The sequence below is a fragment of the Oratosquilla oratoria genome, chromosome 41 (genome assembly GCF_046742065.1).
Source record: "Oratosquilla oratoria isolate Oo_2021 chromosome 41, ASM4674206v1, whole genome shotgun sequence".
Taxonomy (NCBI): Eukaryota; Metazoa; Arthropoda; class Malacostraca; order Stomatopoda; family Squillidae; genus Oratosquilla; species Oratosquilla oratoria.
Window position 1 is genome coordinate 32,334,444 of NC_134817.1, and position 12,500 is coordinate 32,346,943.

The window sequence follows — 12,500 nt, forward strand, 5'->3', positions numbered from 1 at the left end:
ACAGAAGCCATATTATACAAATGGTGACAGGCATAGGGATGAGGACAGGGATGAAGACAGTGAAGGGAGGAAGACAAAAGTAGACAGAGAAACTGGTATGAATATAGAGACAAATACAGTAGAGACAGGCAGTTATACAGAGACAGACATATAGGCAGGAAGACTAAGAGATATGAATATATACATGGACAGACCCAGATATAGAGAGGCAGAGAGACTAAAGTATGGTGATGAGATGCTCAAGGTGAGAGGATGGCACCGATTTGGAAGTAAGTCTTCAAGGAGTGAGGCTGGAGGAAGCAGACAGTTTTATGTATTTGGGGTCGCATGGGACAGGAAATGGAGGATTGGGAGTGGAGGTAAATTGCAGATCGAGAGAAGCAAGTAAATGTCTTGGGGGAATTAAAATTGTCATGAGAAATAATCATTTGGTAATGGATGCAAAGAGAAGATTATACGAATGGATGATTGTGCCTACGACATTATATGGGACAGAGACTTAAAGTATGTGTTTGAGATGAAGAGTCTGAGAAGTATAGGAGGGATTACAAGGCTGGATAGAGTGAGAAACGAGGAGGTAAGGAGGAGAGCAGGGGTGGAAAAAGAGGTGACAGATAGGGCTGATGAAATATCATTGGGATGGTTTAGACACATGGAAATAATAAGTGAAGAAAGATTAGTAAGATAGTTGTGGAAGACAGAGGTGGATGGAGTGAACTTGAGGGGACGGTCGCTATTAAGTGAAGCGGTCCTGCTGTGGATGTGCTGTGTCTTGCTACATTGCTTCTAACCCGGGCAGTGGCCAGAAGACAGGGATGATCTTTCATCCTCGAGGAGTTAACATCAAAGGGTAACCTTCCACTCCTCCCTCTCCATCCTCCTCCCTCTCTCCCCTCCCCCATTCTCCTTCCTCTGCCTCCTCTCCATCCTCCTCCCTCTCTCCCCTCCCCCATTCTCCTCTCCATCCTCCTCCCTCTCTCCCCTCCCCCATTCTCCTTCCTCTGCCTCCTCTCCATCCTCCTCCCTCTCTCCCCTCCCCCATTCTCCTTCCTCTGCCTCCTCTCCATCCTCCTCCCCCTCTCCCCTCCCCCATTCTCCTTCCTCTGCCCCCTCTCCATCCTCCTCCCTCTCTCCCCTCCCCCATTCTCCTTCCTCTGCCTCCTCTCCATCCTCCTCCCTCTCTCCCCTCCTCTCCTCCATCGTCCCCTCTCTCCCCTCCCCCATTCTCCTTCCTCTGCCTCCTCTCCATCCTCCTCCCTCTCTCCCCTCCCCCCATTCTCCTTCCTCTGCCTCCTCTCCATCCTCCTCCCTCTCTCCCCTCCCCCATTCTCCTTCCTCTGCCTCCTCTCCATCCTCCTCCCTCTCTCCCCTCCCCCATTCTCCTTCCTCTGTTTCCTCTCCATCCTCCTCCCTCTCTCCCCTCCCCCATTCTCCTTCCTCTGCCTCCTCTCCATCCTCCTCCCTCTCTCCCCTCCCCCATTCTCCTTCCTCTGCCCCCTCTCCATCCTCCTCCCTCTCTCCCCTCCCCCAATTCTCCTTCCTCTGTTTCCTCTCCATCATCCTCCCTCTCTCCCCTCCCCCATTCTCCTTCCTCTGCCTCCTCTCCATCCTCCTCCCTCTCTCCCCTCCCCCATTCTCCTTCCTCTGCCTCCTCTCCATCCTCCTCCCTCTCTCCCCTCCCCCATTCTCCTTCCTCTGCCTCCTCTCCATCCTCCTCCCCCTCTCCCCTCTCCCATTCTCCTTCCTCTGCCTCCTCTCCATCCTCCTCCCTCTCTCCCCTCCCCCATTCTCCTTCCTCTGCCTCCTCTCCATCCTCCTCCCTCTCTCCCCTCCCCCATTCTCCTTCCTCTGCCTCCTCTCCATCCTCCTCCCTCTCTCCCCTCCCCCCATTCTCCTTCCTCTGTTTCCTCTCCATCCTCCTCCCTCTCCCCTCCCCCATTCTCCTTCCTCTGCCTCCTCTCCATCCTCCTCCCTCTCTCCCCTCCCCCCATTCTCCTTCCTCTGCCCCCTCTCCATCCTCCTCCCTCTCTCCCCTCCCCCATTCTCCTTCCTCCTCCCCCCTCTCCCGTCTCCCATTCTCCTTCCTCTGGTTCCTCTCCATCATCCTCCCTCTCTCCCCTCCCCCATTCTCCTTCCTCTGCCCCCTCTCCATCGTCTTCCCTCTCTCCCCTCCCCCTTCTCCTCCCTCCTCTCCCTCCCTGTCACCTAAATACCTCCTCCTCAACCAAACTGTCAGATTCATCACCATGAGGCAAGATTAGATTGGTTTTATTTCACATATAAATATGTAATACCATTGCTATGGTCTTGTATATTTGTATGTAAAGTAAAACTAAAAGAAAAATAATAATAAAAACAAGGACGAGAGTAGTAGTTAATAACAGGGCAAGATTCTTTTCGAATTATTTGAAAATTGTGCCCAATATTTCCCGTTCTCGTATCTTGAAGGAAAACACAGAAATAAAGAGACAACAAGAAGAAAAGGAAACAAAAAATAATCTAGTTGTCCAATCTGATGTATTTTGATACACACGTAAACACACATATACATACAAACACACAAACACACACACATATATACATATATATATATATATATATATATATATATATGTGTGTGTGTGTGTGTGTGTGTGTGTGTGTGTGTGTGTGTGTGTGTGTGTGTGTGTGTGTGTGTGTGTGTGTGTGTGTGTGTGTGTGTGTGTGCGTGGTTGTGTACGTGTTTGTATCATGATTTCGAGCTCCAAAAAGAAAAAATCTTCACTTGCGAGCGAATGTGATGTCAAACGTCGTGGTACCTTGTCTCCATTTCTTTACGGTGACCTTGAGGACCCTGAAGGACTTCAGGAGACTGCCAGAGCGCCTTCTTCCGAGACAATCTAAAAAAAGAAAAGAAAGAAAAAAATCTTTAAGGTACTTAGCTCCGAGGTTATTAGAATGACATTGTCCACACCGTTAGCTAGACTAAAATACTTCAATCATAAGACTGAATTGTCGTGATACGACCGTCTCAGTTTCCTTGAACTACGTAAAATCATCCTCCGTTGCTGTTCCCGAGTTTCAGGTATGTTCTGGCTGTCGTTATGTGATTTTATTACATTCCTGGCTTGATTAGTCCTCTTACTGCTAATGACGACCTTTATTCTGGCTCAGTGACAGGGGTCACTTTTTCATTTAACTTGTTTAATTTACTTTAATTTCATTTAGTTTAGTTTACTTTTGATCATGTTTTATCTTGTTTAATTTCATATAAACTATTCTATTTCATCTTATATTATCTGAATCTATTCAACATTATTCTTAATTTGTGCAGTAGAAAACAAATTCAGAATGAATCCCAACTCCTACCAACCAACTACCATCTGTCACTGACAACGAACCAGTCTTGGTAGATGGCGCTATCGTCAAGCACCATCTGCCCGTGACGTCACAGTGACACCAAGTGAGGACGACCCGTAATCCCGATCTCATCCGACCAAGACATCGATGTGCCGCAGTTGCGCCTGCAGTATCAGTTCAATTGACGGAAACTTTCGTTTGTTACGAGTAATGATAACGTCTAGCACTGTCCAAAATGAAGTATATTTTGATATAAAGGTTTAGCATGATCTTCACTCACCTTTTCAAAACAGATTTTTTTATTTTATCTATTCTTATTTATTTATCTACTTATCCATCTAATTCTCTATTTACCGATTCATTTACTCTTTTTTTTAGGTTATGAGACTTTATTCTACTTGAAGCCATTAAGGAGTTTTTATCATAAGTATTTGTCATTTAGTACCGAAGGTTTTCTGTCTATATACCAAGAACTTTTTCCCCCTTATGGGGGAGGTAGCCAAGTCATAGCACGACCCTACTCCCACCCATTCCACTCCCATCCGCCCCCCTCTCCCCCCTCTCGTCTTAGCTCCTCATGGATGACGATTCAGTGAATAAAATCGTCTCGCGGTGGACTTGATAGAACCACGTCGATGAGTTAACAACGGGAGACGCTCATCTAAGCCATGGCCTTTGCAATCTAACCCTGCACATTTATGTATATATGGATCCGTTTATACATATATACTATATATACATACGTACGTGTATTACACATACATGAAATACATAATATGCATATATATGCACATACATAGGTAAATACGTATTTTATATGTATATACATATACAGACATATACATAAATACATGAATAAATGTATACATACTGTATATAGATATACACGTGTGTAAATATATACATATATAGATACATACATACATGAAAACATGCGTACAAATTAATGTACATGTGTACATCTCGGGCTCCCTGAAAAATCTGCTGACATCAGCACTGGGACTTGTGCTGACATCGGGAGGCCTGAGTGCTGACCTGGTAATGTCAGGTCACCCGTTGCTGACATATTGGATTCACAGATATAATGACTTCCCATTTCGCCAAATTACATTTCGCCAAATTACAAAAATCGCCAAAAAAAAAAAAAACCACATACATTTTTAGACTATTTACAATTTTGTTTTCGCCAAATTGCAAATCTATTTTTTCGACAAATTATTTTAGGTTTACGATAAGTTACGTTCGCTTTCTTTAGGGAGTTTGGTGAAATGAGAATTTTGGCCAACTAATTTAGCGAAATGCAATTTGGCGTAAATAATATGAAAGGCAATGATTCGCCAAAATTGGATAGACGGTGGTTTTCAAAGGACAACGTCCGATTTCAAATTGCGGATGGGCCGAAACATTATATATATATTTCCCGATTGTTTTTTTTTTCTACCTTTTTTCATATCTGCCATAAATTACGTAATATATCTATTTTCTAGCTTCCACGTGTCCAAAACATTCTATACGGTAGAGCTATGTCCAACATGATAGGTGCTTTAGAAAAAAAAAAATATATATATATATATATATATATACATATATATACATATATATACATACATTATATATATATATACATACATATACATATATATATACATACATATATATATACATACATTATATATATATATATACATATATATATATACATATATATATATACATATATATATATATACATATATATATATTAATTTAATTATCTATTTTATTTTATTTTATTTTTATTTTTTTTTTTTTTTTTTGTGGTGGCAAACCAGGATATACAATGCGCGTTAGAGGCGTAAATTTATAGCCTGATGGCATGATATGGAAGTCCAGAAATCCTTAGATTTTTCTTCTTTTAAAAAAGTTCGTCACGAAATTTTGGTTTTGCAACATTTGCTGTGTTTTTTCTTTTTTCTATATATAAAACGAGTGTCAGTAGCATTTTCAAGGTCAGATGGGTGACACTAATTTCTTTTTTTCGAAAGAATGTAATACCAATAATACAACAAAACGTCAATGATGTTTGTTAAGATAACGTCAATTGGGGAACTACCAAATAAATAAAAATTATAATAACGAAAGGACGATATTGATAACTTCGCATATGGCGTAACAATACACTGGACATAAATCTCCGCCCGCCATTCCGTTTTTTCCTCTTCGTCGCGGCAAAAACGAAGTACAGAAAATCCGACGTGTGGTCCGCGGACCGCGACTTTGCGAATCAAGAATTTGGCGGTCGGCGCCTCCGCGTCCCCTTTGACTCTCCTCCTCCTCCTCCTCCTCCTCCTCCTTTTCCTCCTCTGTCGCAGAATACGGAGGGTCCTCCATGTAGCCTCGCTCGGACGCCGCAAAAGGAAGGTAGGGAGGTAGGGAGGCTAGAAGGGAGGAAGAGAGGGAGGAAGTGAGGGAGGAGGGAGGAAGGGAGGGAGGAGGGAGGAAGGGAGGGAGGAGGGAGGAGGGAGGGAGGAAGGGAGGGAGGAGGGAGGAAGGAGGAGGGAAGGAAGGAAGAAGAAGGAAAGAATGGGATGGAAAGGAAGGAAGGAAGGAAGGGAAAGGAAGGAAGGAGGAGGGAGAGAGGAAAGAAGAAGGAGAAGGAAGGGGAGGAGGAAGGAAGGGAAGGGAAGGGAAGGAAGGAGAGGATTGAAGGAAGAAGAAGGAAGGGAAGGAAGGAAGAAAGAAGGAAATGGAAGGAAGAGGAAGAGAGAAGGAAGAGAAGGAGGAAGAGGAAGGAAGGAGAAGGAAGGGAGGGAGGGAAGGAAGGGGGAAGGAAGGAAGGGAAGAAGAAAAGGAAAGGAAAGAGGAAAGGAAAAGGGAAGGAAAGGAAAGAAAAAGAAGAAGGAAGGAAAAGGAAAGAAAGATAGAAGGAAGAAGGAAGAGAGAAGGAAATATAGAAGGACGGAAGGAGGAAAAGGAGAGGACTAAAGAAGGAGGAAGAAAGGAAAGGAAGGAAGGGATAAGAAAGGAAGGAAAGATGGAAGGAAAGGAAGGAAGAGGAAGAAGAAAGAGGGAGGGAGGAAGAAAGAAAGGAAGGAAAAGAAGGAGAGGAAGGAGGAAGGAAGGAAAAGAAGGAGAGGAAGGAGAGGAAGGAAGGAAAAGAAGGAGAGGAAGGAAGGAAGGAAAAGGTGGAAGGAAGGAAAGGAAGGAAAAGAAAGAAGGAAAAGGAAAGAAGAAGAAGGAAGGACAGAAGGAAGAAAGGAGAGGAAGGAAGGAAGGAAGGGAGGAAGGAAGGAAGGAAGGAGGGAAGGAAGGAAGGAGGGAAGGAAGGAAGGAAGGAGGGAAGGAAGAAAGGAAAGAGAGGAAGGGAGGGAGGAAGGAAGAAGGAAAAGAAGAAAAGGATGGAAGGATGAAAGGAGGGGCTTTGTATTTGATCGTCAATGTCAAGTTGATGGTGATGCAATATTAATTAATAAACGCACCACACCACTATTATTATCATTATTATTATTAATAATTATTACTTGTTAATTATTATTATTATTATTAATCATTATTATTTTTTGTTACTGTTTACTTGTTTGTCTACTTACTGGATGTTTATTTACCTTCTTATTTTGATCATTCTTCTCTCTTCGACCGCGTTATGAACCAAAATGTCTCCTGGCGGCACTGTAATATATTCCAAAGAATAACAACACTAAAACATTGTATTCAATGGTTTCCTTAGAATTCTGTTATTAATTGATTCTCCGTTGTTTCTAGAATCTTGTTCCAGTCAATGCAGCGAATTCTGGATATGGGGGATTCCATCTTCCCTAGAGTCACTCGGGAGATCTTTCCTGGAAATCCTCGCTCTTCAAAAAAAAAAAAAAAAAAAAAAAAATCTGTTTTGTCCAATCCGGAAGGGAATGGACGGTTGGACGGTCGCACTGCTAGTAGACGGTTAGACGGTTGCACGGTTGGACGGTTGTACGGACGGGGGTACAGAACCGCCGAAGTCGCACCGTCTCCAGCAACATCGCCATACGAAAATGGCCGACGTGTTGCGTAACCACAGGCCAGGAAACGTGACTTTGTACTGGTTCCCATTACCCCTCTCCTCTTCCTCCTCCTCCTCCTCCTCCTCCTCCTCTTCCTCATTACCACCATTTCTTCCTCCTTCATCCACCTCCTCTTCCTCACTTTCCTTTCCCCGTTCCCATCCTCTCCCGCCTTATGATCCTCAATATCTTCATCCTCTCCTCCATCCTTCTCCCTTTTGCCCCCTCCATCCTTCCTCCAATCCATCTCATCTCCCTCCCTCCAAACCTCCCCTCTTCCTCCCCCATCTCACCTTCATCGACATCATCATTTCTCTCAGCTTCCCTCATCTCCCATGCACCTTGGCCATCTCCCTCCCTAAATCCTCCCTTCCCTTCCCTCCCCTGTGCCCTCCAGCCTTCTTTCGGGATCACAGCTGACACCTTCGAACGCGGTTGGAGCCACCTGGCGGTCGAGAGACGAATTAATAAGATAATCGTATCGTAATGAGTCTTGCGGTCGTATCCCGAAGGAAAATCTTTCTTATGAATGCCATGCGGCCGTTTCATGGCTACAGGAATCAATTAATTTTTTTTTTCATTTTATTTCCTCGTCTGCCACACTTATTAATATTTCTGTACCGTGTCTGTGTGTGTGTGTGTGTGTGTGTGTGTGTGTGTGTGTGTGTGTGTGTGTGTGTGTGTGTGTGTGTGTGTGTGTGTGTGTGTGCGTATGCATGCGCGTGCTCGTTTTCCCCTCAAATTATAATATTATATGTATATGCAGAACCAATAAAACCTAATTCTAAAATAATAAGACGGAGAACTTATATACATTTAATCCTTAACCTTTGCAAGGAATAAAGTACACAGTCTTATATAATCAAACAATACACGTGACGAGAAAAGAACTTAGAAAGATGTACTGTCATGACCAAAAGCTTTGATCCACGCTACAGTTCTCATACCGTTATTCTTTATTCATCAAATATGTGATATATTTTCATGTTATATCTAGCTTACAGTTAAGTAATTTTCTTTAATAGAAAAAAAAAAGCCAGACAAAAAATTCGGACTTCGTGTCATGAAAAACTGCGGGTGAGTCCAAACTTTTGTTCGTGACTGTACGTCATTCAGGCGAGGTCCATATTCTACATATGTTCTACATTCTAAACAATTAGTGCAATTACTCGAATGTCAAATTGCCCAATTTATATGAGCACTGGGTAAGATTCACACAGACACCCTGGCTAGTTATGTTCAAACTCCATCCAGATAAGTTCTCAAATTATTTATGTGATGGGTTTAGCAATATCCTAGTTTACCTGTGAGGTAGACATTCTTCAGTGTATAAATATACCACTGAAGGGATTCTCTTTTCTTACTTCTGAGTCTACGGGCCCTTGTGGTCCTTCCCTGACTTCGCCAGATGCCTGGGGACTTCTCCTCCCGCCCTTATCCCCCCCCGTCCCCCCTCGTTTCTCCCCCCACCTCATTCCCCCCCCCCCAACCACCAAACATTCCTAAGACAGTCCTTCCACCTTATGCTTGGCCATATTACCATCTCCCGTACTCGGTACACCGACAGCACAATCACTTTGGTATTTAACATGAAATGTCATCGGCGGTAATCATATTTTCCTTAATACTATATAGCGTCTCCTCTATTCTTCTTGTTTGTTCCTCTTGTATTAGCCCATAAACGCGCCTTAAAATCCCATTTTCAAGATCTATCAACTTTTTTAAAATTATTTTGTAAAACAGAGTCGCACTCATAGGTACATCGACTACATGAATCTAGTAACATATGCTCTTAGATCGATGCCTCATGCTTTGAAATAAGCTTTAAAGATTTCTTTAGTAGTCTAGCTAATACTAGTGTTGAAGATACTCTAAGCTACGAGGAACTTGAAATCACCAACTTCATACTCTTATTTACGAATTACGTTGACCATTTCCAAGTTTGGCCAATTCTATATAAAACAATGGCTCCCAAACTATCTTATATGACGCCAATTTTTCCTTCCAACAGACCCGCACTTTTTTGTATTTATGTGATATATATTTTTTCTATATATTTTTTCTATTTATATTTTAATAGCAAAAGGATTGGGGTGACCGATAGAATTATACTTTGCACGTATGTAACGGAAGATACTTGTTCTTGTTATGATTTCATAATTCTTATTAGACAATGGTTTTTGAGCAGATGATATCACGCCCCCTCCCCTCCCCCCTTGTATCCTCATCACGCTTCCCTGGGGGGGGAGGGGGGGTCGCGCCCCCATCGTTTGGGAACCATTAAATTACACTGTTCTTCATGGCCACGAGCACCTCCTAAAAGATTCAGACATCATTAAGGTATTTGTTCGCCAGATAAAAGGTTGTTTACTTTATTTCCACCTGATTGGATTCTTTTCTCTGCAAGATGTACAAAGCAGTAAAGATGTAAGTGCATAAAAGCACTATGCTTCATTTGTTTCTCTTCCTTGGCTATTATTATTGCGTGTGAATATATATATATATATATATATATATATATATATATGTATATATATATACATGTATATATATACATATATACATACATACATATATATATACACATATATACATAACATATATACATATATATACACATATATACATACATATATATACACATATATACATATATATACACATATATACATACATACATATATATATACACATATATACATACATATATATATACACATATATACATTACATATATATATACACATACATATATACACATATATACATACATATATACACATATATATATACATACATATATACACATATATATATATATATATATATATATATATATTATACACCAGGAGAAGAGCAAGTTGGATCACTAAGGGTGAAGAAAGTGGATAAGTTCAAGTACCTGGGATCCACTGTCAGTGAGAGAAATGAATTGGACATAGAAATAAACGAATGAATAGCTGTAGAAAACAGATGTTACCATGCCCTGGCATCTGTAATGAAGAGTCGGACCATCAGCAGAAGAACTAAGATAAGAACATATACCATTGTAATAAAACCAACAGTCGTCCTGTACGGATGTGAGACATGGATACTAACAAAAGAAAGGGAGAAGAGACTGGAAATTTTTGAAAATAATATCCTGAGAAGAATCCTCGGCCCCAGTATATGATGAAGAAGAAGGGAAATGGAGACGAAGACATATCAGGGAAATTAGAGATCAAACTCGGCAACCGTGCATTCAAGATGAAATACGGGGAAGAAGAGCAAGGCGGGCTGGACACTGCGTACGAATCGAGGCAGATTACCAAAGAAGGTGATGGAAGGAGGAGTAGAGGGCAGACAACCAGTAGGGAGACCCAGGTATAGATGGATGGATGGAGTAAAGAAGGACGTGGAGAGGGTGGCACCAAGAGAGGACTGGAAAGAATTGGCAGAGGATAGAACCATCTGGAGAGGCATAGTGAAAGCGGTGAAGGGCCGTCCGGCCTGACAACCCCCCTCCCCCAAAAAAAAAAAAAATATATATATATATATATCTATACATATACCTTAATAACTAACGAGATGGATAGATAAGTGAAATAAATAAATAAATAAACAAGTTAGTAAATAAATAATAAAGATAAAGACCAACAAGACGCACAGGTGTTCGAGTCGCCCTGCAGCCGCGACCCTCGGGGGTCTGGCCACTGCAGGACCTCACGTGGCCACAACAACGTGTGACGAGCGGATCACGTGTTGGCAGGAACGTGAGACGAGAAACTCACGTGCAAGACCGGGACCCGCCGGGGAGAGGCGGCGCTCCCGATAATGTGAGGTTAAAAATGCAGATGAGCACTCACCACCTAACACTACGTAGTTAGCTAGGTGTCTAGGTGTCTAGGTGTCTAGGTGCAGTGTGTCCGAGTACTTAGGGCACCTCCTGCTTCAGAAGAGAACTGTGAAGAAGAATGCCGAAAGACAAACCTTTCAGTGTAATGTGCGTGTGATTGGAAGGTACTGGGTTAGGATTGATTGTGTGTGTGTGTGTGTGTGTGTGTGTGTGTGTGTGTGTGTGTGTGTGTGTGTGTGTGTGTGTGTGTGTGTGTGTGTGTGTGTGTGTGTGTGTGTGTGGTGTGCGTATGTATTGAGAGTGTGTGTGTATGTGTGTGTGAGCTCGCGCGTGTATGTGTGTCTAGATAAGGCATTTGGTAAGGTTGACAGGTTGTAAATATACTGTACGTGGAACACATATACTAAGCTCTTTTTATCCTATTCATTTATCTATTTATTTATTTACCTATTCATTTATTTAACTATATTTATCTATTTATCAATTTATTTTTTGTCCGCCCCGGGGATCTGACCTCAGTCCGTCCGTGCTTGAAGCAAGAACGCTACTCCTGAACAATCCGGGGCTCCTCACACTACCGAGCCGGGAACATGCTAAAGTTTCTTCGCTTTCCTCCCACGCAGACGCCGTTCCCACCCCTCCCACCTACGTTTTTCCCCCGGGGATACTCCCGCCGTGAGTCTTGAGGGAGTGTCTTCTTCCTCTCCTCTCCCAAGGGTCGCCTCTTGAACAGATAACCTTGCGAGAAGGATGAACATCATTGAAATATGTCACGTGTCCATTGTAGAAACGCTCACGCGTTATCCTTGTAACAGGCATTAAACCTCACGGAGTAGTCTCTGGGTTGATACCACACCATACCAGCTATACACGGTAACCCATGATTCTCCGAAGGTATTTGGTAGGAAAGACATCAAGAATCTTCTTCAATTCAGTATTCAACGTCCATGTCTCATTGCCGTACAGAAAGCACAGGTGACGTGAATATTCTGGTCTATGTCTCCTTGCATAAGCAGAGACAACGCCGGCAACTCTGGTTGAGTAAGTACGTTACATCATGAACCGCGTCATCCTTTACAAGGATTTCTTTATATGACTCACCACATTTATTACAAAGGAGACCTTTTAGTCCATAATTAGGTCGGATGCGGAAAAATTATAATAATGATAAATCAATAAAAGAAAAAAAAATTATAATGATATAAATAATAATAAATGAAATAAACAAATGCATAGGTATAGTTAGATAATAAACAAACAGGTAAATAGTAAATAATAACAAATTGACAGGTTAGTAACAAATGAAA

General features: G+C 42.1%; 1 protein-coding gene across 1 annotated transcript in view; it reads right to left on the reverse strand.

Annotated features, from left to right (window-relative positions):
• Positions 1-2,881, reverse strand: part of LOC143021144 (patched domain-containing protein 3-like) — a 207,489-nt gene extending 204,608 nt beyond the window's left edge. The window contains exon 1 of the mRNA XM_076178434.1: positions 2,799-2,881. The gene's annotated coding sequence lies outside the window, so the exon portion shown is untranslated. The remainder of the gene's footprint in view (positions 1-2,798) is intronic.
• Positions 2,882-12,500: the final 9,619 nt, after the last annotated feature.